Source organism: Scyliorhinus canicula, chromosome 25, assembly GCF_902713615.1.
Source record: "Scyliorhinus canicula chromosome 25, sScyCan1.1, whole genome shotgun sequence".
NCBI lineage: Eukaryota > Metazoa > Chordata > Chondrichthyes > Carcharhiniformes > Scyliorhinidae > Scyliorhinus > Scyliorhinus canicula.
In genome coordinates this window covers 23962385-23990265 of record NC_052170.1, presented here as the reverse complement: position 1 = coordinate 23990265, position 27881 = coordinate 23962385, and the positions used below count along the sequence as shown (strand labels likewise).

Sequence of the window (27881 nt, the reverse complement as noted above, 5' to 3'; positions counted from 1 at the left end):
TACTGTGACACCCAGTCCCAATAGGGAGAAAGGACAGTGTATCTAACACACTGTGACAGCCAGTCCCAGAGAGGGAAAGGACAGTGTATCTAACACACTGTGACAGCCAGTCCCAGAGAGGGAATGGACAGTGTATCGAACACACTGTGACACCCAGTCCCAGAGAGGGAAAGGACAGTGTATCTAACACACTGTGACACCCAGTCCCAGAGAGGGAAAGGTCAGTGTATCTAACACACTGTGACAGCCAGTCCCAATAGGGAGAAAGGACAGTGTATCTAACACACTGTGTCACCCAGTCCCAATAGGGAGAAAGGACAGTGTATCTAACACACTGTGACACCCAGTCCCAATAGGGAGAAAGGACAGTGTATTGAACACACTGTGACACCCAGTCCCAGAGGGGGAAAGGACAGTGTATCTAACACACTGTGACACCCAGTCCCAATAGGGAGAAAGGACAGTGTATCTAACACACTGTGACACCCAGTCCCAGAGAGGGAAAGGACAGTGTATCTAACACACTGTGACAGCCAGTCCCAATAGGGAGAAAGGACAGTGTATCTAACACACTGTGACACCCAGTCCCAGAGAGGGAAAGGACAGTGTATCTAACACACTGTGACAGCCAGTCCCAATAGGGAGAAAGGACAGTGTATCTAACACACTGTGACACCCAGTCCCAATAGGGAGAAAGGACAGTGTATCTAACACACTGTGACACCCAGTCCCAGAGAGGGACAGGACAGTGTATCTAACACACTGTGACACCCAGTCCCAGAGAGGGAAAGGACAGTGTATCTAACACACTGTGACAGCCAGTCCCAATAGGGAGAAAGGACAGTGTATCTAACACACTGTGTCACCCAGTCCCAATAGGGAGAAAGGACAGTGTATCTAACACACTGTGACACCCAGTCCCAGAGGGGGAAAGGACAGTGTATCTAACACACTGTGACACCCAGTCCCAGAGAGGGAAAGGACAGTGTATCTAACACACTGTGACACCCAGTCCCAGAGGGGGAAAGGACAGTGTAACTAACACACTGTGACACCCAGTCCCAGAGGGGGAAAGGACAGTGTATCTAACACACTGTGACACCCAATCCCAGAGAGGGAAAGGACAGTGTATCTAACACACTGTGACACCCAGTCCCAGAGAGGGAAAGGACAGTGTATCTAACACACTGTGACACCCAGTCCCAGAGAGGGAAAGGACAGTGTATCTAACACACTGTGACACCCAGTCCCAGAGAGGGAAAGGACAGTGTATCTAACACACTGTGACACCCAGTCCAAGAGGGGGAAAGGACAGTGTAGCTAACACACTGTGACACCCAGTCCCAGAGAGGGAAAGGACAGTGTATCTAACACACTGTGACACCTAGTCCCAGAGAGGGAAAGGACAGTGTATCTAACACACTGTGACACCAATCCCCAGAGAGGGGTAATGGACAGTTTATCAAAAGTTTTGTGATTCATACACAATGACACTGAGCTCCCTCTGCACAGCAGCATGCTGCTATATTTTACCATTTAAATATTAGCCAATTTTGCTGTTATTCCAACCAAAATCGATTAAGTAAATTTTCCAACATTGAACTCCATTTGCCAGACCGTTGCCCACTCACTGAAACCATCTATATCTCTCTGCAGACTTTCAGTGTCCTCTGCACACTCTGCTCTGACACTCACCTTAGTGTCATCTGCCAACATTGACAAGTTACAATTGGTCCCCAATTACAAATTATCGATGTAAATTGTAAACAATTGCGGTTCCAACACTGATCCCTGAGGCCGCTGATCGCCAACCAGAAAAATGCACGTTTATCACCAATTTGTGCTTTCTGTTTGTTCACCAATCCTCTATCCAGGCTAATAACTAACCCGGAATACCGTGCACCTTTATCTTATGCAGCACCTTGTCGAATACCTTGGGAAATGCAGATACACCACATCCACCGGTCCCCATTGTCCACCGCTCTCGTAATGTCCACAAAGACTTCCTGTAAATTAGTGAAACAGGACCTGCCTTTCATGAACTCACGCTGCGTCTGTCCAAAGGGACAACTTAAAAAAAGATAATTGAGTGTACCAATTATTTTTTTTCAATTCAGGTACAATTTAGTGTAGACCGTCTACCCAAGCTGCACATCTTTGGGTTGTGGGGGTTAGGCCCACGCAGACATGGGGAGATTGTACAAACTCCACGCAGGCAATGACCAGGGAATATGGGACAATTGCTGTCCAGATGTCTGACTATTTCATCCTTGATGACAGATTCAAAGATTTACCCCACCACAGAGTTAAGCGAACCGGCCAATCGTTACCCAAGGTTTCTAAACTTCTTTTTGAAACAGTGGTGTCACATTTGCTGTTATCCAATCTCCCGGAACCGCCCCTGTGTCCAGCGAATTTCGGTAAAGTACCACGAACGTATTTGCTATTTCCCACGCCACATCTTCTAGTATCCTAGGCTGTATTCCATCTGGGCCATGAGACTTGTCTACCTTGTGTGTCATGATGGTTTCTCGGTACTATCCTGCCGTATCCTCCTTGCCATCAATTATTGGCATGTTATTTGTGTCTTCCACTGTGAAGACCGACACAAAATACCTGTTCAATGTCGCAGCCGTTTCCTCATTTCCCATTATTACAGCCCCTTCTCGTCCTCTAATGGACCAATGATCTTGTGGGCAGCACGGTAGCATTGTGGATAGCACAATCGCTTCACAGCTCCAGTGTCCCAGGTTCGATTCCTGCTTGGGTCACTGTCTGTGTGGAGTCTGCACATCCTCCCCGTGTGTGCGTGGGTTTCCTCCGGATGCTCCGGTTTCCTCCCACAGTCCAAGGATGTGCAGGTTAGGTAGATTGGCCATGCTAAATTGCCCTTAGTGTCCAAAATTGCCCTTAGTTTTGGATGGGGTTGCTGGGTTTTGGGGATAGGGTGGAGGTGTTGACCTTGGGTAGGGTGCTCTTTCCGAGAACTGGTGCAGACTCAATGGGCCGAATGGCCTCCTTCTGCACGGTAAATTCCATGATTCTATGATCTCCTGAGTCACTGCTTTATATTTTATATATCTGAGAAACTTTTGCGATCAGTTTTTATACTCTCTGCTAGTTTAGATAGAACAGTACAGCACAGAACAGGCCCTTCGGCCCTCGATGTTGTGCCGAGCAATGATCACCCTACTTAAACCCACGTAACCCGTATACCCGTAACCCAACAATCCCCCCACTAACCTTACACTACGGGCAATTTAGCATGGCCAATCCACCTAACCCGCACATCTTTGGACTGTGGGAGGAAACCGGAGCACCCGGAGGAAACCCACGCACACATGGGGAGGACGTGCAGACTCCACACAGACAGTGACCCAGCCGGGAATCGAACCTGGGACCCTGGAGCTGTGAAGCATTGATGCTAACCACCATGCTACCGTGAGGCCCCAAACTCTCAGAATCTTTCTTCCTTTTCTTTTGAGCTCTTTTCATGGCTTTCTGTTGACCTTTAAAGATTTCCCAACCCTCCTGTCCCCACAAATCTTTGCCAATTTGTTTGCATTCTCTGTCTATTTGATTCCCTCCTGGGTACCCATAGCAATCCATGGCTGAATATCCCTTTTCCGTCAGTCCTTCCTTTTCAATGGTACATATCAGGAGTGTTGGTTTCAATAAATTCCGACCATTCCACTTCCCACTGCTATTCACTAATTAATGATAATTATGCAGAATGTGTGCAATAATCACCACGAGGGAATGGACACAAGGAAGTTGGAACACGGAATAAATGTTTGTAAACCAAAAACAATTAGATAAGCAGACAATTAGAAACATGTCCAAAATCTGCATCTGATTCACAACAGGATATGGAGTGTCGCAGACGAGAGGAGATATATAATAACATGTGTAATACAAATAATCTTTATAATAATCATAAGAATAATCTTTATTAGTGTCACAAGTAGGCTTAGAGTATCAGATCAATGAAGTTATTGTGAAAATCCCCTAGACGCCACACTCCGGCGCATGTTTGGGTGCAGGGATGGAGAATTCAGAATGTCCGAAATACCTAACAGAACGTATTTCGGGACTTCTGGGAGGAAACCGGAGCACCCGGAGGAACCCCATGCAGACAAGCGGAGAAAGTGCAGACAGTGACCCCAACAGGAAACAAACTTGGGGCACAGGTGGTGTGAGGCAACAGTGATAACCACTGTTGGTGGTTTGTGAAGGGGATGTTCTCGAGTGACAGCTTTACCCGAAACACTACTTATGTAGTGTCTCCCACCCATCCTCCTCCTCTAACCAAGGAGATGGGGAAGGAAACTGCAGGGGATGGGTACAATCGAAATGTGGAGCTTTTTCAAGGAGCAGCTACTGCGTGTCCTTGATAAGTATGTACCTGTCAGGCAGTGAGGAAGTTGTCGAGCAAGGGAACCATGGTTTACTAAGGAAGTTGTAGCACTTGTCAAGAGGAAGAAGAAGGCTTATTTTAGTATGAGACATGAAGGCTCAGTTAGGGCACTTGAGAGTTACAAGTTAGCCAGGAAGGACCTAAAGGGAGAGATAAGAAGAGCGAGGAGAGGACACGAAAAGTCGTTGGCGGATAGGATCAAGGAAAATGCTAAGGCTTTCTATAGGTATATCAGGAACAAAAGAATGAATAGAGTAAGATTAGGGCCAATCAAGGATAGTAGTGGAAAGTTGTGTGTGGAATCACAGGAGATAGGGGAAGCGTTAAATGGATATTTTTCGTCAGTGTTTACACTGGAGAAAGACAATGTTGTCAAGGAGAATACTCAGGTTCAGTCGACCAGGAATTGAGGTTCACAAGGAGGAGGTGTTACCCAACTCCAGCTGCTCGAGAACCGCGTTAGGGACCTGGAGCTAGAGCTGGATGAACTTCGGATCATTTGGGAGACGGAGGGGGTGATTGAGAGGAATTATAGGGAGGTAGTGACACCTCAGGTAAAAGAAGAAGGTAGATGGGTTACCGTCAGGGGAGGGAGAGGGAACTGGCAGGCAGTGCAGGGATCCCCTGTGGTTGTTCCCCTCTATAACAAGTATACCATTTTGGATACTGTTGCAGGGGAAGACTTACCAGTGGTTTAGCTGACAAGGCTAAATCGCTGGCTTTTAAAGCAGACCAAGCAGGCCAGCAGCACGGTTCGTTTCCCGTACCAGCCTCCCCGAACAGGCGCCGGAATGTGGCGACTAGGGGCTTTTCACAGTAACTTCATTGAAGCCGACTCGTGACAATAAGCAATGTTCATTTTCATTTCATTTCATTGGGGCACAGGTCTCTGGCACAGAGTCTGTCCCTGTTGCTCAGAAGGGAAGGGAGAAGAGGAACAGAGCACTTGTCATTGGGGACTCCATAGTTAAAGGAACAGACAGGAGGTTCTGTGGGAATGAAAGAGACTCATGGTTGGTGTGTTGCCTCCCAGGTGCCAGGGTTCGTGATGTCTCTGATCGTGTTTTTGGGATCCTTAAGCGGGAGGGGGAGCAGCCCCAAGTCGTGGACCACATAGGTACCAACGACATAGGTAGAAAGAGAGATGGGGATTTGAGACAGAAATTCAGGGAGCTAGGATGGAAGCTGAGAGCTAGAACAAACAGAGTTGTTATCCCGGGGTTGTTACCTCATTTTGGGCTAGGTGGGACCTCTACAAACAGGATGATCTTCACCTGAACCAGAGGGGTACCAATATCCTGGGGGGGGTAGATTTGCTCGTGTTCTTCGGGGGGGGGCGTTTAAACTAATTCAGCAGGGGGATGGGAACCTAAATTGTAGTCCCAGTGTACAGGATGTTGAGAGTAGTGATGTCAGGTATAGGGTTAAAAGTTCGAAAGAGGGCACCGGCAAACAAGACGGTGGGTGAGCTTGCAGCATGGGTTGGTACCTGGGATCTCGATGTTGTGGCGATTTCGGAGACATGGGTAGAGCAGGGACAGGAATGGTTGTTGCAGGTTCCAGGATTTAGATGTTTCTGTAAGAACAGAGAAGATGGTAAAGAGGGGGGGGGGGGGTTGGCCTTGTTAATCAAGGAAAGTATTACGGCGGTAGAAAGGACGTTTGAGGACTCGTCTACTGAGGTAGTATGGGCCGAGGTTAGGAACAGGAGAGTAGAGGTCACCCTGTTGGGAGTTGTCTATAGACCTCCGAATAGTTCCAGAGATGTAGAGGAAAGGATTGCAAAGATGATTCTTGACAGGAGCAGGAGTAACAGGGTAGTTGTTATGGGGGACTTTAACTTTCCAAATATTGACTGGAAGTACGATAGTTCGAGTACTATAGATGGGTCAGTTTTTGTGCAGAGTGTGCAGGAGTGTTTTCTGACACAGTATGTAGACAGCCAACAAGGGGCGAGGCCACATTGGATTTGGTACTGCGTAATGAACCCGGCCAGGTGTAAGATTTAGATGTAGGTGAGCACTTTGGTGATAGTGATCACAATTCGCTTATGTTTACTTTAGCAATGGGCAGGGATAGGTATATACCGCAAGGCAAGAATTATAGCTGGGGGAAAGGCAATTGTGATGCTATTCGGCAAGATTTAGGATGTATAGGCTGGGGAAGGAAACTGCAGGGGATGGGTACAATCGAAATGTGGAGCTTTTTCAAGGAACAGCCACTGCGTGTCCTTGATAAGTATGTATCTGTCAGGCAGTGAGGAAGTTGTCGAGCAAGGGAACCGTGGTTTACTAAGGAAGTTGAAGCACTTGTCAAGAGGAAGAAGAAGGCTTATGTTAGGATGATACATGAAGGCTCAGTTAGGGCACTTGAGAGTTACAAGTTAGCCAGGAAGGGCCTAAAGGGAGAGATAAGAAAAGCGAGGAGAGGACACGAAAAGTCATTGGCGGATAGGATCAAGGAAAACCCTAAGGCTTTCTATAGGTATATCAGGAACAAAAGAATGAATAGAGTAAGATTAGGTCCAATCAAGGATTGTAGTGGAAAGTTGTGTGTGGAATCACAGGAGATAGGGGAAGCGTTAAATGGATATATTTTCCGTCAGTGTTTACACTGGAGAAAGACAATTTGTCAAGGAGAATACTCAGGTTCAGTCGACCAGACTTAGATGGAATTGAGGTTCACAAGGAGGAGGTGTTAGCAATTTTGGAAAGTGTAAAAATAGATACGTCCACTGGGCCAGATGGGATTTATCCGAGGATTCTCTGGAAAGCCAGGGAGGAGATTGCAGAGCCTTTGCCCTTGATCTTTATGTCGTCTTTGTCAACAGGAATAGTGCCGGAAGACTGGAGGATCGCAAATGTTGTCCCCTTGTTCAAGAAGGGGAGTAGAGACAACCCTGGTAATTATAGACCTGTGAGTCTTACTTCGGTTGTGGGTAAAATGTTGGAAAAGGTTATAAGAGATAGGGTTTATAATCATCTTGAAAAGAACAAGTTGATTAGCGATAGTCAATAAGGTTTTGTGAAGGGTAGGTCATGCCTCACAAACCTTATTGAGTTTTTTGAGAAGGTGACCAAACAGGTGGATGAGGGTAAAGCGGTTGATGTGGTGTATATGGATTTCAGTAAGGCGTTTGATAAGATTCTCCACGGTAGGCTATTGCAGAAAATAAGGAAGTATGGGATTGAAGGTGATTTAGCGGTTAGGATCAGTAATTGACTAGCTGAAAGAAGACAGAGGGGGGTGGTTGATGGCAAATGTTCATCCTGGAGTTCAGTTACTAGTGGTGTACCGCAAGGATCTGTTTTGGGGCCACTGCTGTTTATCATTTTTATAAATGACCTGGAAGAGGGTGTAGAAGGATGGGTTAGTAAATTTGAAGCTGACACAAGGGTCGGTGGAGTTGTGGATAGTGCTGAAGGATGTTATAGGATACAGAGGGACTTAGATAAGCTGCAGAGCTGGGCTGAGAGGTGGCAGATGGAGTTTAATGCGGAAAAGTGTGAGGTGGTTCACTTTGGAAGGAGTAACAGGAATGCAGAGTACTGGGCTAATGGCAAGATTCTTGGTAGTGTAGATGAACAGAGAGAACTCGGAATCCAGGTACATAATCCCTGAAAGATGCCACCAAGGTTAATAGCGCTGTTAAGAAGGCATATGGCGTGCTAGCCTTTATCAGTAGGGGGATTGAGTTTCGGAGCCACAAGGTCATGCTGCAGCTGTACATAACTCTGGTGCGGCCGCTCCTGGAGTACTGCGTGCAGTTCTGGTCACCACATTATATGAAGTATGTTGAAGCTTTGGAAAGGGTTCAGAGGAGATTTACTAGGATGTTGCCTGGTATGGAGGGAAGGTCTAACGAGGAAAGTCTCAGGGACTTGCTGTTGTTTTCGTTAGAGAGGAGAAGGCTGAGAGGTGACTTAATAGAGACATATAAGATAGTCCGAGGGTTATATAGGGTGGACAGTGAGAGTCTCTTTCCTCGGATGGTGATGACCAACACGAGGGGACATAGCTTTAAATTGAGGGATGGTAGATATAGGACAGATGTCAGAGGCAGTTTCTTTACTCAAAGAGTAGTAGGGGTGTGGAACGCCCTGCCTGCAACAGTAGTAGACTCGCCAACTTTAAGGGCATTTAAGTGGTCACTGGATAGACATATGGATGAAAATGGAATAGTGTAGGTCAGATAGGCTTCAGATGGTTTCACAGGTCGGCACAACATCGAGGGCCGAAGGGCCCGTACTGCGCTGTAATGTTCTATGTTCTCTGTTCTCTGCTACTGTTACACCCATTGGAGAAGTGTGAGACTGGATAGTGTATCTTACAGCTGTGACCCTTGCCCAACAGAGGGAAAGGACAGTGTGTTACACAGGCCTGTTTAGTACACTGGGCTAAATCGCTGGCTTTGAACGCAGACCAAAGCAGGCTAGCAGCATGGTTCGATTCCCATAACAGCCTCCTCGAACAGGAGCCGGAATGTGGCGACTAGGTGCTTTCCACAGTAACTTCATTGAAACCTACTCGTGGCATTAAGCGATTTTCATTTCATTTTTTCACTGTGACACCAAGTCCCAGAGATGGAAAGGACAGTGTATCTAACACACTGTGACACCCAGTCCCAGAGAGGGAAAGGACAGTGTATCTAACACACTGTGACACCCAGTCCCAGAGAGGGAAAGGACAGTGTATCTAACACACTGTGACACCCAGTCCCAGAGAGGGAAAGGACAGTGTATCTAACACAATGTGACACCCAGTCCCAGAGAGGGAAAGGACAGTGTATCTAACACACTGTGACACCCAGTCCAAGAGGGGGAAAGGACAGTGTATCTAACACACTGTGACACCCAGTCCCAGAGAGGGAATGGACAGTGTATCTAACACACTGTGACACCCAGTCCCAGAGAGGGAAAGGACAGTGTATCTAACACACTGTGACGCCCAGTCCAGAGAGGGAAAGGACAGTGTATCTAACACACTGTGACACCCAGTCCCAGAGGGGGAAAGGACAGTGTGTCTAACACACTGTGACACCCAGTCCCAGAGAGGGAAAGGACAGTGTATCTCACACACTGTGACACCCAGTCCCAGAGATGGAAAGGACAGTGTATCTAACACACTGTGACACCCAGTCCCAGAGATGGAAAGGACAGTGTATCTAACACACTGTGACACCCAGTCCCAGAGAGGGAAAGGACAGTGTATCTAACACACTGTGACACCCAGTCCCAGAGAGGGAAAGGACAGTGTATCTAACACACTGTGACACCCAGTCCCAGAGGGGGAAAGGACAGTGTAACTAACACACTGTGACACCCAGTCCCAGAGATGGAAAGGACAGTGTGTCTAACACTGTAAATTAGTGAAACAGGACCTGCCTTTCATGAACTCACGCTGCGTCTGACCAACGGGACAACTTAAAAAAAGATAATTGAATGTACCAATTATTTTTTTTCAATTCAGGCTCAATTTAGTGTGGACAGTCTACCCAAGCTGCACATCTTTGGGTTGTGGGGGTGAGGCCCACGCAGACACGGGGAGATTGTAAAAACTCCACACAGGCAATGACCAGGGAATATGGGACAATTGCTGTCCAGATGTCTGACTATTCCATCCTTCATGAAAGATTCAAAGATTTTCCCCACCACAGAGGTAAAGCGAATCGGCCAATTGTTACCCAACTTTTCTAAACTTCTTTTTGAAACAGTGGTGTCACATTTGCTGTTATCCAATCTCCCGGAACCGCCCCTGTGTCCAGCGAATTTCGGTAAAGTACCACGAACGTATTTGCTATTTCCCACGCCATCTCATTTGTGATCCTGAGATTTATTCCATTTGGGTCAAGGGGACCTGTATACCGAATGTGATGATGATGGTTTCTCGGTCCTATCCTGCCGTATCCTCCTTGCCATCAATTACTGGCATGTTATTTGTGTCTTCCACTGTGAAGACCGACACAAAATACCTGTTCAATGTCGCAGCCGTTTCCTCATTTCCCATTATTAAAACCCCATCTCGTCCTCTAATGGACCAATGATCTCCTGAGCCACTGTTTTATATTTTATTGATTTGAGAAACTTTTGCGATCAGTTTTTATATTCTGTGCTAGTTTACTCTCAGAATCTAACTTCCTTTTCTTTCGAGCTTTTTTCATGGCTTTCTGTTGACCTGTAAAGATTTCCCAACCCTCTTGTCCCCACAAATCTTTGCCACTTTGTTTGCATTGTCTTTCTATTTGATTCCCTCCTGGGTACCCATAGCAATCCATGGCTGAATATCCCTTTTCCGTCAGTCCTTCCTTTTCAATGATACATATCAGGAGTGTCGGTTTCAATAAATTCCGACCATTCCACTTCCCACTGCTATTCACTAATTACTGATAATTATGCAGAATGTGTGCAATAATCACCACGGGGGAATGGTCACAAGGAAGTTGGAACACGGAATAAATGTTTGTAAACCAAAAACAATTAGATAAGCAGACAATTAGAAACATGTCCAAAATCTGCATCTGATTCACAACAGGATATGGAGTGTCGCAGACGAGAGGAGATATATGATAAGATATGTAATACAAATAATCTTTATAATAATTTAAAGAATAGTCTTTATTAGTGTCACAAGTAGGCTTAGAGTATCAGATCAATGAAGTTACTGTGAAAATCCCCTAGATGCCACACTCCGGCGCATGTTTAGGTACAGGGATGGAGAATTCAGAATGTCCGAAATATCTAACAGAACGTATTTCGGGACTTCTGGGAGGAAACCGGAGCACCCGGAGGAAACCCATGTAGACAAGCGGAGAAAGTGCAGACAGTGACCCCAACAGGAAACAAAGTTGGGGCACTGGTGGTGTGAGGCAAATGTGATAACCACTGTGCTACTGTAACACCCATTGTAGAAGTGTGAGACTGGATAGTGTATCTTTCAGCTGTGCCTCCCGGCCAACAGAGGGAAAGGACAGTGTATCTAACACACTGTGACACCCAGTCCCAATAGGGAGAAAGGACAGTGTATCTAACACACTGTGACAGCCAGTCCCAATAGGGAGAAAGGACAGTGTATCTAACACACTGTGACACCCAGTCCCAGAGGGGGAAAGGACAGTGTATCTAACACACTGTGACACCCAGTCCCAACATGGAGAAAGGACAGTGTATCTAACACACTGTGACACCCAGTCCCAATATGGAGAAAGGACAGTGTATCTAACACACTGTGACACCCAGTCCCAGAGGGGGAAAGGACAGTGTATCTAACACACTGTGACACCCAGTCCCAGAGAGGGAAAGGACAGTGTATCTAACACACTGTGACACCCAGTCCCAGAGGGGGAAAGGACAGTGTATCTAACACACTGTGACACCCAGTCCCAGAGAGGGAAAGGACAGTGTATCTAACACACTGTGACACCCAGTCCCAGAGAGGGAAAGGACAGTGTATCTAACACACTGTGACACCCAGTCCCAATAGGGAGAAAGGACAGTGTATCTAACACACTGTGACACCCAGTCCCAGAGGGGGAAAGGACAGTGTATCTAACACACTGTGACACCCAGTCCCAGAGAGGGAAAGGACAGTGTATCTAACACACTGTGACACCCAGTCCCAATAGGGAGAAAGGACAGTGTATCTAACACACTGTGACACCCAGTCCCAATAGGGAGAAAGGACAGTGTATCTCACACACTGTGACACCCAGTCACAATAGGGAGAAAGGACAGTGTATCTAACACACTGTGACACCCAGTCCCAGAGAGGGAAAGGTCAGTGTACCTAACACACTGTGACACCCAGTCCCAGAGAGGGAAAGGACAGTGTATCTAACACACTGTGACACCCAGTCCCAGAGAGTGAAAGGACAGTGTATCTAACACACTGTGACACCCAGTCCCAGAGAGGGAAAGGACAGTGTATCTAACACACTGTGACACCCAGTCCCAATAGGGAGAAAGGACAGTGTATCTAACAGACTGTGACAGCCAGTCCCAATAGGGAGAAAGGACAGTGTATCTAACACACTGTGACACCCAGTCCCAATTGGGAGAAAGGACAGTGTATCTAACACACTGTGACACCCAGTCCCAGAGAGGGAAAGGACAGTGTATCTAACACACTGTGACACCCAGTCCCAATAGGGAGAAAGGACAGTGTATCTAACACACTGTGACACCCAGTCCCAGAGAGGGAAAGGACAGGGTATCTAACACACTGTGACACCCAGTCCCAGAGAGGGAAAGGACAGTGTATCTAACACACTGTGACACCCAGTCCCAGAGAGGGAAAGGACAGTGTATCTAACACACTGTGACACCCAGTCCCAGAGAGGGAAAGGACAGTGTATCTAACACACTGTGACACCCAGTCCCAGAGAGGGAAAGGACAGTGTATCTCACACACTGTGACACCCAGTCCCAGAGAGGGAAAGGACAGTGTATCTAACACACTGTGACACCCAGTCCCAATTGCGAGAAAGGACAGTGTATCTAACACAATGTGACACCCAGTCCCAGAGAGGGAAAGGACAGTGTATTTAGCACACTGTGACACCCAGTCCCAGAGAGGGACAGGATAGTGTATCTAACACACTGTGACACCCAGTCCCAGAGAGGGAATGGACAGTGTATCGAACACACTGTGACAACCAGTCCCAGAGTGGGAATGGACAGTGTATCTAACACACTGTGATACCCAGTCCCAGAGAGGGAAAGGACAGTGTATCTAACACACTGTGATACCCAGTCCCAGAGAGGGAAAGGACAGTGTATCTAACACACTGTGACACCCAGTCCCAGAGAGGGACAGGATAGTGTATCTTACACACTGTGACACCCAGTCCCAGAGAGGGAATGGATAGTGTATCGAACATACTGTGACACCCAGTCCCAGAGGGGAATGGACAGTGTATCAAACACACTGTGACACCCAGTCCCAGAGAGGGAATGGACAGTGTATCGAACACACTGTGACACCCAGTCCCAGAGAGGGAAAGGACAGTGTATCTAACACACTGTCACACCCAGTCCCAGAGAGGGAAAGGTCAGTGTATCTAACACACTGTGACACCCAGTCCCAGAGGGTGAATGGACAGTTTATCAAAAGTTTTGCGATTCATACACAATGAAACTGATCCCCCTCTGCACAGCAGCATGCTGCTATATTTTACCATTTAATTATTAGCCAATTTTGCTGTTATTCCAACCAAAATCGATTAAGTCAATTTTCCAACATTGATCTCCATTTGCCAGACCGTTGCCCACTCACTGAAACCATCTATATCTCTCTGCAGACTTTCAGTGTCCTCTGCACACTTTGCTCTGACATTCACCATAGTGTCATCTGCCAACATTGACAAGTTACAATTGGCCCCCAATTACAAATTATCGATGTAAATTGTAAACAATTGCGTTACCAACACTGATCCCTGAGGCCGCTGATCGCCAACCAGAAAAATGCACGTTGATCACCAATTTGTACTTTCTGTTTGTTTTTCAATCCTCTATCCAGGCTAATAACTAACCCGGAATACCGTGCACCTTTATCTTATGCAGCACCTTGTCGAATACCTTGGGAAATGCAGATACACCACACCACCGGTCCCCATTGCCCACCGCTGTCGTAATGTCCACAAAGAATCCCTGTAAATTAGTGAAACAGGACCTGCCTTTCATGAACTCACGCTGCGTCTGACCAAAGGGACAACTTAAAAAAAGATAATTGAATGTACCAATTATTTTTTTTCAGTTCAGGTACAATTTAGTGTGGACAGTCTACCCAAGCTGCACATCTTTGGGTTGTGGGGGTGAGGCCCACGCAGACACAGGGAGATTGTACAAACTCCACGCAGGCAATGACCAGGGAATATGGGACAATTGCTGTCCAGATGTTTGACTATTTCATCCTTGATGACAGATTCAAAGATTTTCCCCACCACAGAGGTAAAGCGAACCGGCCAATCGTTACCCAACTTTTCTAAACTTCTTTTTGAAACAGTGGTGTCACATTTGCTGTTTTCCAATCTCCCGGAACCGCCCCTGTGTCCAGCGAATTTCGGTAAAGTACCACGAACGCATTTGCCATTTCCCACGCCATCTCTTTTATGATCCTGGGATTTATTCCATTTGGGCCAAGGGCACCTGTATACCGAATGTGATGATGATGGTTTCTCGGTCCTATCCTGCCGTATCCTCCTTGCCATCAATTACTGGCATGTTAGTTGTGTCTTCCACTGTGATGACCGACACAAAATACCTGTTCAATGTCGCAGCCGTTTCCTCATTTCCCATTATTAAAACCCCCTTCTCGTCCTCTAATGGACCAATGATCTCCTGAGCCACTGTTTTATATTTTATTGATTTGAGAAACTTTTGCGATCAGTTTTTATATTCTGTGCTAGTTTACTCTCAGAATCTAACTTCCTTTTCGTTCGAGCTTTTTTCATGGCTTTCTGTTGACCTTTAAAGATTTCCCAACCCTCCTGTCCCCACATATCTTTGCCAATTTGTTTGCATTCTCTCTCTATTTGATTCCCTCCTGGGTACCCATAGCAACCCATGGCTGAATATCCCTTTTCCGTCAGTCCTTCCTTTTCAATGGTACATATCAGTGGTGTTGGTTTCAATAAATTCCGACCATTCCACTTCCCACGGCTATTCACTAATTACTGATAATTATGCAGAATGTGTGCAATAATCACCACGGTGGAATGGTCACGAGGAAGTTGGAACATGGAATAAATGTTTGTAAACCAAAAACAATTAGATAAGCAGACAATTAGAAACATGTCCAAAATCTGCATCTGATTCACAACAGGATATGGAGTGTCGCAGACGAGAGGAGATATATAATGAGATATGTAATACAAATAATCTTTATAATAATCATAAGAATAATCTTTATTAGTGTCACATGTAGGCTTAGAGTATCAGATCAATGAAGTTACTGTGAAAATCCCCTAGATGCCACACTCCGGCGCATGTTTGGGTACAGGGATGGAGAATTCAGAATGTCCGAAATATCTAACAGAACGTATTTCGGGATTTCTGGGAGCAAACTGGAGCACCCGGAGGAACCCCATGCAGACAAGCGGAGAAAGTGCAGACAGTGACCCCAACAGGAAACAAAGTTGGGGCACAGGTGGTGTGAGGCAAATGTGATAACCACTGTGCTACTGTAACACCCATTGGAGAAGTGTGAGACTGGATAGTGTATCTTTCAGCTGTGATCCCGGCCAACAGAGGGAAAGGACAGTGTATCTAACACACTGTGACACCCAGTCCCAATACGGAGAAAGGACAGTGTATCTAACACACTGTGACACCCAGTCCCAGAGAGGGAAAGGACAGTGTATCTAACACACTGTGACACCCAGTCCCAGAGAGGGAAAGGACAGTGTATCTAACACACTGTGACACCCAGTCCCAGAGAGGGAAAGGACAGTGTATCTAACACACTGTGACACCCAGTCCCAGAGAGGGAAAGGACAGTGTATCTAACACACTGTGACACCCAGTCCCAATAGGGAGAAAGGACAGTGTATCTAACACACTGTGACACCCAGTCCCAGAGAGGGAAAGGACAGTGTATCTAACACACTGTGACACCCAGTCCCAGAGTGGGAAAGGACAGTGTATCTAACACACTGTGACACTCAGTCCCAGAGAGGGAAAGGACAGTGTATCTAACACACTGTGACACCCAGTCCCAGAGGGGGAAAGGACAGTGTATCTAACAGACTGTGACACCCAGTCCCAGAGAGGGAAAGGACAGTGTATCTAATACACTGTGACACCCAGTCCCAGAGGGGGAAAGGACAGTGTATCTAACAGACTGTGACACCCAGTCCCAGAGAGGGAAAGGACAGTGTATCTAACCCACTGTGACAGCCAGTCCCAATAGGGAGAAAGGACAGTGTATCTAACACACTGTGACACCCAGTCCCAATAGGGAGAAAGGACAGTGTATCTAACACACTGTGACACCCAGTCCCAATAGGGAGAAAGGACAGTGTATCTAACACACTGTGACACCCAGTCCCAGAGAGGGAAAGGACAGTGTATCTAACACACTGTGACACCCAGTCCCAGAGTGGGAAAGGACAGTGTATCTAACACACTGTGACACCCAGTCCCAGAGAGGGAAAGGACAGTGTATCTAACACACTGTGACACCCAGTCCCAGAGAGGGAAAGGACAGTGTATTTAACACACTGTGACACCCAGTCCCAGAGAGGGAAAGGACAGTGTATCTAACACACTGTGACACCCAGTCCCAGAGAGGGAAAGGACAGTGTATCAAACACACTGACACCCTGTGTAATGGGATTTTTACTGTGCTCCAAACTTCATTTTGTAGCTGCACTGGGAGTGAATGGTGGGGACAGTATGAAGGGAGATTTACTCTGTATCTATCTCCATGCAGTATCTGACCTGGGAGTGCTTGATGGAGCAGTGTCATGGAAGCGTTACTCTATGTCTCCCAGTGCTGTCTGTATTCTGGGAGTGTTGGGGGGGACAGTGTGAAGAGAGATTGTCTCAATATCTCTCCTCAGATTTACCTACCCAGGAAAAGTAGATATAAAAATGTGGATGTCAGTCATTGAGGAGGCTGAGGTTTTACAGAAATTAGCGTGACGATATCTGAATCAGAATCTCAGGTTCAGTGTCAAATGCAGCAGGTGGTGACATCCTTACGTCAGATTTCACAGACAGAACCTGCCAAACACAAAGCCGCTGAACACCGAGAGGGACAAGGACAGCAGACACATGGGAACACCACCACCTGCAAATTCCCCTCCACGTCACTCACCATCCTGACTTGGAAACACATCGCCGTTCCTTCACTGTCACTGGGTGAAAATCCTGGACCTCGCTCCCTAACAGCACTGTGGCTGTACCTACACCAGATGGAGCACAGGGGCTGGAGACAGCAGATCATCACCACCTTCTCAAGGGGCAGTTAGAGATGGGCAGTAAATGAGCCCAACCAGGGTTACCAGCAACCTGGGAAAGAGTAAAAAAGATTTACATCAGCAATATTGTGCAGTGGATGTGGAGGAAGTGAGTGAGAAGAGAACGGACTAATTCTGGGTAAAAGGGACAGAGCGGTTCATGAACCAGGAGTGTTGCTATTTCAATAAAAATACAATAGAATCCCTACCATGCAGAAGGAGCCCATTCGGCCCATTGAGTCAACACCGGCCAACTGAAAGTGTGCTCTACCTCGGCCCAAAGCCCACACTATCTCCGTATCTCCACATAGACCCAATATGGCACAGCCAATCCACCTAACCTGCACATCAATGGACTGTGGGTGGAAACCGGAAAACCCATTGTCATCCCACGCAGACACGGGGGGGGGGGGGGGGGCGTACAAACTCCACACCTACAGTCACTCGAGGTCGGAATCGAACCCGGGACCCTGGAGCTGCGAGGCAACATTGCTAACCACTGTGCCATATTGCTGCCCAATTCCGACCATTCAAGTTCCCGTTGCTGACCATTCATTTATGGTAATTGTGCAGAATGTGTTCAATAAACTACTCAGAGGAATGAAAACAAGGAAATTGGAACACAGACAATGTTTGTAAACTAGAACAATACAAGCAGACAATTAGAAAACGTGTCCAAAATCTGCACCAGTGGTTAGCACTGCTGCCTCACAGCTCCAGGGTCCTGGGTTCAATTCCAGCCTCGGGTGACTGTCTGTGTAGAGTTTGCACTTTCTCCTCGTGTCTGCTTGGGTTTCCTCCTGGTGCTCCGGTTTCATCCACAGTCCCAAGATTTGCAGGTTATATATAATAAAAATCTTTATTGTCACAAGTACAGTTACATTAACACTGCAATGAAGTTACTGTGAAACTCCCCCAGTCGCCACACACCGGCGCCTGTTCGGGTACACGGAGGGAGAATTCAGAATGTCCAATTCACCTAACAGCACGTCTTTCGGGTCTTGAGGGAGAAAAGATAATTGATGAGGGGAGGGAGGTGGATGTTGTTTACATGGACTTCAGTAAAGCCTTTGACAAGGTGCCTCATGGCAGACTGGTACAGAAGGTGAAGTGACAAGAGATCAGAGGTGAGGTGGTAGGATGGATACAGAACTGGCTCGGTCACAGAAAGCAGAGGGGAGCAGGAGAAGAGTGTTTTTCTGAATGGAAGGCTGTGACCAGTGGTGTTCCACAGGGATCTGTGCTGGGACCTCTGTTGTTTATTGTGAACATAACAGATTTGGAGGAATATGTAGCCGGTCTGATTAGTAAGTTCACGGATGACACCAAGGTTGGTGGAGTGGCAGATAGTGTTGAGGATTGTCAGAGGATACAACAGGACATAGATAGGTTGGAGACTTGGACAGAGAAGTGGCAAATGGAGATTAATCCAGATAAATGTGAGATCATGCATTTTGGTAGGTCTAACATAGAGGGGAAATATACCGTAAATGGCAAAGCTCTTTGGAATATAGTAAATCAGAGAAATCTGTGCGTGTATGTCCACAGATCTATGAAGGTGGCAACACAAGTGGACAAGGCAGTCAAGAAAGCATACAAAGAAGAACAAAGAAAATTACAGCACAGGAACAGGCCCTTCGGCCCTCCCAGCCTGTGCCGATCCAGATCCTTTATCTAAACCTGTCTCCTATTTTCCAAGGTCTACTTCCCTTTGTTCCCACCCATTCATATACCTGTCTAGATGCTTCTTAAATGATGCTATCGTGCCCGCCTCTACCACCTCCGCTGGTAAAGCGTTCCAGACACCCACCACCCTCTGGTAAAAAACTTTCCATGCACATCTCCCTTAAACTTTCCCCCTCTCACCTTGAAATCATGACCTCTTGTAACTGACACCCCCACTCTTGGGAAAAGCTTGTTGCTATCCACCCTGTCCATACCTCTCATAATTTTGTAGACCTCAATCAGGTCCCCCCTCAACCTCCGTCTTTCCAACGAAAACAATCCTAATCTACTCAACCTTTCTTCATAGCAAGCACCCTCCATACCAGGCAACATCCTGGTGAACCTCCTCTGCACCCTCTCCAAGGCATCCACATCCTTCTGGTAATGTGGCGACCTGAACTGCACGCAGTATTCCAAATGTGGCCTAACCAAAGTCTTGTACAACTGTAACATGACCTGCCAACTCTTGTACTCAATACCCCGTCCGATGAAGGCAAGCATGAACATAGAACATAGAACAGTACAGCACAGAACAGGGCCTTCGGCCCTCAATGTTGTGCCGATCCACGATCACCCTACTCAAACCCACGTATCCACCCTATACCCGTAACCCAACAACCCCCCCCCCACCTTACTTTTTATTATTAGGACACTACGGGCAATTTAGCATGGCCAATCCACCTAACCCGCACATCTTTGGACTGTGGGAGGAAACCGGAGCACCCGGAGGAAACCCACGCACACAGGGGGAGGACGTGCAGACTCCACACAGACAGTGACCCAGCCGGGAATCGAACCTGGGACCCTGGAGCTGTGAAGCATTTATGCTAACCACCATGCTACCCTGCTGCCCCGAGCTTTTTCCAAGAGTGGGGGTGTCAGTTACAAGGAGTCATGATTTCAAGGTGAGAGGGGGAAAGTTTAAGGGAGATGTGCGTGGAAAGTTTTTTACGCAGAGGGTGGTGGGTGTCTGGAACGCTTTACCAGCGGAGGTGGTAGAGGCGGGCACGATAGCATGCTGTATGCCTTCTTGACCACTCTATCAACCTGCGTTGCCACCTTCAGTGTACAATGGACCTGAACTCCCAGATCTCTCTGCACATCAATTTTCCCCAAGACCCTTCCATTGACCATATAGTCCGCTCTTGAATTTGATCTTCCAAGATGCATCACCTCGCATTTTCCTGGATTTAACATACGGAATGCTTGCCTTCATTGGATTGGGTATCGAGTATAAAAACTGGCAAGTCATGCCACAGTTGTATAGAACCTTGGTAAGGCCGCATTTGAACTATTGCACACAATTCTGGTCGCCACACTACCAGAAGGATCTGGAAGCTTTGGAGAGTGTGCAGAGGAGGTTGACCAGGATGTTGCCTGGTCTGCAGTGTGTTTGCTATGTGGAGAGGCTGAATAGATTCGGACTGTTATCATTAGAAAGACGGAGGTTGAGGGCTGACCTTATAGAGGCCCACAAGATTATGAGGAGCATGGATAGAGTGGATGGGCAGGCACTCTTTCCCAGGGTGGATGGGTCAGTGACCAGGGGCATAGGCTTAAGGTCCATGGGGTAAAGTTTCAAAGAGATGTGCGGGGCATGTTTTTTACACAGAGGGTGGTGAGCGCCTGGAACACGTTGTCAGGGGAGGTTGTGGAAGCAGATACATTAACGGCGTTCAAAAAGCATCTTGACAAACACATGGATAGGATGGGTATAGAGGACACGGCACTAGGGAGTGGTTTTGGCAAAGGTTGGTATCATGACCGGTACAGGCTTGGAGGGCCGAAGGGCCTGTTCCTGTGCTGAGCTGTTCTTTATTCTTTCTTTGAAACCGGAGCAGCCGGAGGAAACCCACGCAGACACGGGGAGAACGTGCACTCCCCGTACAGACAGTGACCCAAGCCGGGAATCGAACCGTGTACCTGGCGTTGTGAGGCAACAGTGCTAAACCACAGTGCTACCGATGGATTGGCATGATAAATTACCCCTCAGTGTCCAAAAGGTTAGGTGGGCTTCCTGGGTTACGGGGATTGTATTGAGGTGTGAGCTTACGTAGTGTGCTCTTTCCAAGGGCTGGCGCAGACTCGATGGGCTGAATGATCTCCTTCTGTACTGCAAGTTTAATGATTCTATGATTCTTAGATCTCCAAGAGGAATGAGATCATTTGAGAGAGCAGAGGAATAATGGAGAAAGGACAGTTGGCGAGATTCTCTGTTGGCTGATGCCGAAATCGCAAAATGCGATTGGGCGGAGAATTGGTACCGACGTCAAAATCTCGGTGGGTGATTTGATGCCAAATCGCAATTCTCCATCACCGTGACAGTGGTGTGAATGTGGTCCAGAACGCACGTACTGTAAACACCGTCAGCATATCATTAATGGGTCCTTTTCAAATTGGCAGGCAGTAACCAGTGGGGTACCACAGGGATCGGAGCTGGGACCCCAGCTATCCACAATATATATGAATGATTTCGATGCGGAACAAAATGTAACATCTCAAAGTTTGCAGATGATACCAATTTAGGCGGGAGAGTGAATTGTAATGAAGATGCAGAGATCCTACAGCAAGATCTGGACAGGTTGGGCAAGTGGGCAAATCAATGGTAGATGCAGTATAATTTGGATAATTGTGAGGTTATTCACTTTGGAAGCAAACACAGGAAGGCAGATTACTACCTGAACGGTAGTAAATTGGGAGAGGGGAGTGTACAGCGGGACCTGGGTGTCCTTGTGCACCAGTCGCTGAAGATAAGCATGCATGTGCAGCAGGCGGTAAAGAAAGCTAATGGTATGTTGGGTATGCCTTCATTGCGAGAGGTTTCCAGTATAGAAGCAGGGATGTGTTGCTGCAATTGTACACGGCCTTGGTGAGGCCACACCTGGAGTATTGTGCGCAGTTTTGGTCTCCTTCTCCGAGGAAGGATGTTCTTGCTCTTGAGGGAGTGCAGCAAAGGTTTACCAGACTGATTCCAGGGATGGCGGGACTGTCATATGAGGAGATATTGACTAGGTTGGGATTGTTCTCGCTGGAGTTCAGAAGAATGAGGGGGGGGATCTCACAGAGACTTATAAAATTCTAACAGGACTAGACAGGGTAGAGGCAGGGACGATGTTACCAATGATTGATGTGTCCAGAACCAGGGGTCATAGTCTGAGGATTCAGGGTTAACCATTTCGGACAGAGATGAGGAGACATTTCTTCACACAAAGAGTGGTGAGCTTGTGGAATTCATTAGCACAGGAAGTCATCGATACTAAAACATTGAAGATATTCAAGAGGCGGCTGGATATAGCACTTGGGGAGATGAAAGGCTAGGGGGAGAAAGCAGGATTAGGCTATTGAGTTGGATGATCGGCTATGATCGTGATGAATGGTAGAGCAGGCTCAAAGGGCCAAAAGGCCTCCTCCTGCTCCTATCTTCTATGTATCTATGTATTAGCGGGCCTGACCTGGTCTTCTCCGGGGTCTCAGCGATTCTCCGCCTCCGATGGGCCGAGTTCCCGATGGTGAGGTTCACTTGTGCTTTTAACCATCGTGAAACCGACGCCATGGCTGCTGACGGACAGAGAGGGGGTTCGGAAAGTGTCCAACGTCGCCATAGTTTACTGACCAGTTGTGCCGCTGGTCAGGGGTCTTCTGCCAGGGCCAGTGGGGGGGGGGGGGGGGGGGGGGAGGGCAGATGGCAGATTGTGAGATAGAACATAGAACATAGAACGATACAGCGCAGTACAGGCCCTTCGGCCCTCGATGTTGCACCGACATGGAAAAAACTAAAGGCCATCTAACCTACACTATGCCCTTATCATCCATATGCTTATCCAATAAATTTTTAAATGCCCTCAATGTTGGCGAGTTCACTACTGTTGCAGGTAGGGCATTCCAAGGCCTCACCACTCTTTGCGTAAAAAACCCACCTCTGACCTCTGTCCTATATCTATTACTCCTCAATTTAAGGCTATGTCCCCTCGTGCTAGCCACCTCCATCCGCGGGAGAAGGCTCTCACTGTCCACCCTATCTAACCCTCTGATCATTTTGTATGCCTCTATTAAGTCACCTCTTAACCTTCTTCTCTCTAACGAAAACAACCTCAAGTCCATCAGCCTTTCCTCATAAGATTTTCCCTCCATACCAGGCAACATCCTGGTAAATCTGCTCTGCACCCGTTCCAAAGCCTCCACGTCCTTCATATAATGAGGCGACCAGAACTGTACGCAATACTCCAAATGCGGCCGTACTAGAGTTTTGTACAACTGCAACATGACCTCATGGCTCCGGAACTCAATCCCTCTACCAATAAAGGCCAACACACCATAGGCCTTCTTCACAACCCTATCAATCTGGGTGGCAACTTTCAGGGATCTATGTACATGGACACCGAGATCCCTCTGCTCATCCACACTACCAAGAATTTTACCATTAGCCAAATATTCCGCATTCCTGTTATTCTTTCCAAAGTGAATCACCTCACACTTCTCCACATTAAACTCCATTTGCCACCTCTCAGCCCAGCTCTGCAGCTTATCTATGTCCCTCTGTAACCTGCAACATCCTTCCGCACTGTCTACAACTCCACCGACTTTAGTGTCGTCTGCAAATTTACTCACCCATCCTTCTGCGCCCTCCTCTAGGTCATTTATAAAAATGACAAACAGCAACAGCCCCAGAACAGATCCTTGTGGTACGCCACTCGTAACTGAACTCCATTCTGAACATTTCCCATCAACTACCACTCTCTGTCTTCTTTCAACTAGCCAATTTCTGATCCACATCTCTAAATCACCCTCAATCCCCAGCCTCCGTATTTTCTGCAATAGCCGACCGTGGGGAACCTTATCAAACGCTTTACTGAAATCCATATACACCACATCAACTGCTCTACCCTCGTCTACCTGTTCAGTCACCTTCTCAAAGAACTCGATAAGGTTTGTGAGGCATGACCTACCCTTCACAAAACCATGCTGACTATCCCTAATCATATTATTCCTATCTAGATGATTATAAATCGTATCTTTTATAATCCTCTCCAAGACCTTACCCACCACAGACGTTAGGCTCACCGGCCTATAGCTACCGGGGTTATCTCTACTCCCCTTCTTGAACAAAGGGACCACATTTGCTATCCTCCAGTCCTCTGGCACTATTCCTGTAGCCAATGATGACCTAAAAATCAAAGCCAAAGGCTCGGCAATCTCTTCCCTGGCTTCCCAGAGAATCCTAGGATAAATCCCATCCGGCCCCGGGGACTTATCTATTTTCACCTTGTCCAGAATTGCCAACACTTCTTCCCTATGCACCTCAATGCCATCTATTCTAATAGCCTGGGTCTCAGCATTCTCCTCCACAATATTATATTTTTCTTGAGTGAATACTGACGAAAAGTATTCATTTAGTATCTCGCTTATCTCCTCAGCCTCCACACACAACTTCCCACCACTGTCCTTGACTGGCCCTACTCTTACCCTAGTCATTCTTTTATTCCTGACATACCTATAGAAAGCTTTTGGGTTTTCCTTGATCCTACCTGCCAAAGACTTCTCATGTCCCCTCCTTGCTCGTCTCAGCTCTCTCTTTAGATCCTTCCTCGCTTCCTTGTAACTATCAAACGCCCCAACTGAAACTTCATGCCTCATCTTCACATAGGCCTCCTTCTTCCTCTTAACAAGAGATTCCACTTCTTTGGTAAACCACGGTTCCCTCGCTCGACCCCTTCCTCCCTGCCTGACTGGTACGTACTTATCAAGAACATGCAATAGCTGTTCATTGAACAAGCTCCACATATCCAGTGTGCCCAACCCTTGCAGCCTACTTCTCCAACCAACACATCCTAAGTCATGTCTAATGGCATCATAATTGCCCTTCCCCCAGCTATAACTCTTGCCCTGCGGGGTATACTTATCCCTTTCCATCACTAACGTAAAGGTCACCGAATTGTGGTCACTGTTTCCAAAGTGCTCACCTACCTCCAGATCTAACACCTGGCCTGGTTCATTATCCAAAACCAAATCCAATGTGGCGTCGCCTCTTGTTGGCCTGTCAACATATTGTGTCAGGAAACCCTCCTGCACACATTGTACAAAGAATGACCCATCTAATGTACTCGAACTATATCTTTTCCAGTCAATATTTGGAAAGTTAAAGTCTCCCATAACAACTACCCTGTTACTTTCGCTCTTTTCCAGAATCATCTTCGCCATCCTTTCCTCTACATCCCTAGAACTATTAGGTGGCCTATAGAAAATTCCCAACAGGGTGACCTCTCCTTTCCTGTTTCTAACCTCAGCCCATACTACCTCAGAAGAAGAGTCCCCATCTAGCATCCTTTCCGCCACCGTAATACTGTCCTTGACTAGCAGCGCCACACCTCCCCCTCTTTTGCCCCCTTCTCTGAGCTTACTAAAACACCTAAACCCCGGAACCTGCAACAACCATTCCTGTCCCTGCTCTATCCATGTCTCTGAAATGGCCACAACATCGAAGTCCCAGGTACCAACCCATGCTGCCAGTTCCCCTACCTTATTTCGTATACTCCTGGCATTGAAGTAGACACACTTCAAACCACCTACCGGAACACTGGCACCCTCTTGCGAAGTCAAATCTGTGCTCCTGACCTCTATACTCTCAATCTCCCGTACCCCAAAACTACAATCCAGGTTCCCATGCCCCTGCTGGATTAGTTTAAACCCCCCCCAAAGAGCACTAACAAATCTCCCCCCCAGGATATTGGTGCCCCTCAGGTTCAGATGTAGACCATCCTGTCTATAGAGGTCCCACCTTCCCCAGAAAGAGCCCCAGTTATCCAGAAATCTGAATCCCTCCCGCCTGCACCATCCCTGTAGCCACGTGTTTAATTGCTCTCTCTCCCTATTCCTCATCTCACTATCACATGGCACGGGCAACAACCCAGAGATAACAACTCTGTTTGTTCTCGCTCTGAGCTTCCATCCTAGCTCCCTAAAGGCCTGCCTGACATCCTTGTCCCCTTTCCTACCTATGTCGTTAGTGTCAATGTGGACTACGACTTGGGGCTGCTCCCCCTCCCCCTTGGGGAGATGGGGTGGGCGGGCACGGAACAACATTGCTGCAGTTGGCAAGGCTGCCTAGCAGCTAAGCACACCGTAGACGGCCCACTGTGAAGTTAGGGTCACAGGTCGTATGGGAGTCACCAAGGGGCATTGGTTTAAGGTCTGTGGGGCAAAGTTTCGGCCGGGGAGGTGGTGGAAGCAGATACATTAACAACGTTCAAAAGGCATCTCGACAAGTCCACGGATAGGATGGATGTAGAGGGATATGGCACAAGGAAATGCTGAGGCTTTTGGTCAAGGGTGGTATCATGACCGATACAGGCTTGGAGGGCCGAAGGGCCTGTTCCTGTGCTGTAATGGGCTTTGTTCATTGTTCTTTTTTGGACACAATGCAAGCAGACAAATAGAAAAGGTGTCCAAAATCTGCATCTGATCTATAATGGAGCAGTGTGGGAAAGGACAGTGTATCTGTGGTGATTCACTGTGTAATTGTGTCTGTGCCTGTATTAGGGGATGGACAGCAGTACCTATACTACAGGTTCGCCGGTAGCCCCTGCCGGCTAGCTCCGCCCACAAGGAGCCGTATAAATATGCATGAGCTCTCCTGAGCAGCCATTCTACCAGCTGCAGTCAGAGGATAAACATCTAACTGTAATAAAGCCTCTATTGTACCCATTCGAGTCTTTAGTATGATTGATAGCGCATCAGTATCGAACACACTGTGGCACCCAGTCCCAGAGAGGGAAAGGATAGTGTATCTAACACACTGTGACACCCAGTCCCAGAGAGGGAAAGGACAGTGTATCTAACACACTGTGACACCCAGTCCCAGAGAGGGAAAGGACAGTGTATCTAAAACACTGTGACACCCAGTCCCAGAGAGGGAAAGGACAGTGTATCTAACACACTGTGACACCCAGTCCCAGAGAGGGAAAGGACAGTGTATCTAACACACTGTGACACCCAGTCCCAGAGAGGGAAAGGACAGTGTATCTAACACACTGTGACACCCAGTCCCAGATAGGGAAAGGACAGTGTATCTAACACACTGTGACACCCAGTCCCAGAGAGGGAAAGGACAGTGTATCTAACACACTGTGACACCCAGTCCCAGAGAGGGAAAGGACAGTGTATCTAACACACTGTGACACCCAGTCCCAGAGAGGGAAAGGACAGTGTATCTAACACACTGTGACACCCAGTCCCAGAGAGGGAAAGGATAGTGTATCTAACACACTGTGACAGCCCAGTCCCAGAGAGGGAAAGGACAGTGTATCTAACACACTGTGACACCCAGTCCCAGAGAGGGAAAGGACAGTGTATCTAACACACTGTGACACCCAGTCCCAGAGGGGAAAGGACAGTATGTCTAAAACTTCAATTTTAATTATTTTGCAATTTCACCAGATTCATGTTTGGGTCTTGATCATTTCAGTCCCAGGAGTGGAACACACCAGGTGAAGACGGGCCTGAAACCCGATCACCCACTGATTACAATGATGGAGACCAGGGCTACAGAACCCCCCCCTCCAATGTCACCCAGTCGGGGTTACAGGCCCGATACCGACCAGGACTGTTTTCTCAGCCCTGCAACCCAGAAACAGCCTGTCAGCAGCACCGGGCTGCAGGGGGAAATCCAATAACTGGAACACGCACGTGTATAGACTCCGGACTCTGAGACTGGGAAATCTGCTGTGTAAAAATGGGTTTTAAAATTGCATCAATTAATGTGTGAAGCATCAAAGAAACTCTGCAATG

The 27881-nt window shown here is 47.4% G+C and overlaps 1 protein-coding gene and 1 long non-coding RNA gene across 7 annotated transcripts in view; one reads left to right on the top strand and one right to left on the bottom strand.

Moving 5' to 3' along the window:
• Positions 1–27881, top strand: part of LOC119957094 (pancreatic secretory granule membrane major glycoprotein GP2-like) — a 265465-nt gene that overhangs the window by 154651 nt on the left and 82933 nt on the right. The window lies entirely within an intron of this gene.
• Positions 1–27881, bottom strand: part of LOC119957097 — a 91275-nt gene that overhangs the window by 63033 nt on the left and 361 nt on the right. The gene's annotated exons all lie outside the window — the stretch shown is intronic.